The sequence below is a fragment of the Colossoma macropomum genome, unplaced genomic scaffold, assembly GCF_904425465.1.
Source record: "Colossoma macropomum unplaced genomic scaffold, Colossoma_macropomum, whole genome shotgun sequence".
Classification (NCBI taxonomy): domain Eukaryota; kingdom Metazoa; phylum Chordata; class Actinopteri; order Characiformes; family Serrasalmidae; genus Colossoma; species Colossoma macropomum.
This window is the reverse complement of record NW_023494799.1, coordinates 5,620,575-5,623,422: the sequence shown is the minus strand read 5'-3', so window position 1 is coordinate 5,623,422 and position 2,848 is coordinate 5,620,575.

Below are 2,848 nucleotides of genomic sequence, written 5' to 3'. Positions count from 1 at the left end.
TCTGGCTGCTCTTTTCAAACATCTGTTGTGAATAGATGTAATCTGTGACCCTGAATCTGGTTCCTTTTTGGCAAGTTTAAATGCACCTTGCTGGTGACAAAACGGATTTACAGACATCACTTTGATTTCACATACAGTATTTTTATTATGGTCATTTCTGAATATCACAACACTGCAGCTGTTGCTTGGACACTTTTCTGGCAAAAGAACATCAGGAATCTGATCTTATCTACAGTTCAGCAGTAGAAAAAAAGCCCAATATTAACCAGTAATAAGATAAGACATTTATAGAGATCCCACAAGACAGATTTGAACTTCAATATCTAAAAGACATGCACCAGATGTGCCATGTATGCCATAAATCATGACCATTGTGAACATTTGAACCCCAAAAAGTACTGGTTCTGCAAGCCAGATGGACCAACGCCTGCTTCTTGAAATAAAAGCACTCGCAATAAAGGATCCCAACTGGCAGAAGTTATTGGTGTGACACTTCTAAAGAAGCCCCGCCTTCTAAGTCATAACATCACATAGAATATGATGGCTTCTCCAGACGTCCTCTAAAAAATCCAGCTATTTTTGTTCACATTTTTCTTGGGAGAATGTTGAACAACTGCCAGTGTAGGGAAAGGACCACAGGTCAATTCAGTGTACATAATGGTCACCCCAGTGTGTGGATAAGTCTGTCCTTAGTTTAGTGGGGGAAAGGCCACAATACTGCATAAGTACTGTTTTAAAACAACTAAAGAAAACCTCAAATACAATCTCAATAACAAAGACTTCAGGAAAAGCACTTTAATAGGCATAAAGCCCATAAAGTACTGTGCAAAAGTCAGAGCGAACACTTCAGTCATTTAATTTCCAATCAAAATGGCCAGTAAGTACAAGTAATTCATTGTTCAGCGTCAGGAGTTTCCACTCTTTCTATAAGGCTCAATTTCAGTTTTTGAAAGAAATCTGCAGACACACCTCCAAAGTTCAGTCTTAGAAGCTGGTTGATCATTTTCTGAAGTAATCAAACACATTCAGTGGTGTTGAGGTCTGGACTCGGGGGTGGTCAGTCCATTGTTCAGCTTCTTTGTTTGATGTGTCCGTCTTCTTTTCTCAGTGAGGTTCTTCTTGACACATCCTTTCAGACCCACAGCGCTGAGTCGTCTTCTCACAGTGGAAGGATGGACAGAAACACCTGTGGATGTTTTCAGATCTGAAGCAGCTTGATTTTCTCCTCTCTCTCAGAGATGAAAGCTTTAAGTGCTGTTTATCTGATGGGGGCAGTTTTGGTGTCTACCAGGTCTTGCTTTGTTGATAGGAGTCCCATTTACTCTGTAGCTTTTTTGGAACTACAGTTTGATGCTTTTTTCACGTTTTCCTTTGATTTTCATCTTCCTTTCGCACAGTACTGTACACTATGTGGACGTTTCAAAGGCTCTTCACACTTGGACATCTCATTTACCAATATGGTTAAACAGTCATCAATTTAAAGGTTCATTATGGAACCAAAGTGATTCTTCCATTGCATTACAGAACACTTTCTGAAACCTTTTTCCTTAGGACAGAAATTCCCATCATTCATGCCTGAAAATTCCTGAACGGTTACTCGGCCTCAATGTTTGTCTTTTATCTGTCTGAGTTTAATACTTGCTCACAAATGAAGGTCTTCACTTCCTGTGTAGATATTTCATGTGTTAAAAGTGAAAGTGATTATCTGTTTTAACTTATGATCCTGTAAGAATAATGCTTTATGTATATATTATGACACACTGTTGCAGCCTTTAGTCTGTTATATGTCTACATTTTGATCTTCACTGTTTGAAAACCTGATATGAAGTTTCAAAGGAGAATTGAATCAGTGTTTTGCAGTTCATGACAGGCACATCTATAAACAAACTGAATGCAGCAATAGTGTTTGTGTGGTTTTACGTTATGTATCCCATTCATATTCTGTATGTATCTCTTTTGTGATCCTTAAGTGAAGACCTGACAATGTACAGCATCTTGGAATTCATGTTTTTCAATCAATAAAATGCTTATCTTGAACTTGAACGTTTTTAGACAAGCTGTTAAACTGCTATCACAAAGCTTTAAAGTTTTAAAATATTCAAAAGTTCTGCATAATTCAGGGGTTGAGATGTAAACAAAGTCATTCAGAGTGATTTGATGTGAAATCGTGGAGAAACTTACTGACTCTGGTTTCTTTACAGTGGTGGTGATAGGAACCAAGGATCGCCATGACTACAACACAAATATAGCCATTTTATTTACTATCCAGAGCCACAAGTGAACTTATAGGTGTTTTCTGAGTTTTATATACAATGTTAATGATGGTGAAATAGTGGATAATCTGACAAAGAATTATGGTTTCTCTTGGTTAACTTGCCTTATGATGCCCTACATGTATCTCTCTGCCCATAATATCTTTTGAAAAACAAATTTCAGGTCAAAATCTAATAATAATGAGTGCGTTTACATGCACACAATAATCGGATCATAATCGGATTTCTGCAGTTATCTGATTATTCAAATGGTCATGTAAACAGCACACTCTGATCTAGAAATCTGATTAAGAAATCTGTTAAAGAAAGCTGGATTTTAGCTCAGTAATCAGATTTCTCAGTGTATGTGAACTCTTACTCAGATTTCTTTCGGATTTCTCAGTCTGCGCATGTGTGAAACAGACGGTGGTACTGGAAGTGAGCAAGCAGCGTCGGCGTGAGATGCAGCAAAACACTGAAACCAACTACATGCTTGACGAAATGAAGGATTTAAATACTCTTCATCTTCTAGATGATGTATGTTCATATTTTCAGTGGTGTGATTTGTTTAAAAAAAAACGCTGCATGAAGTTTGA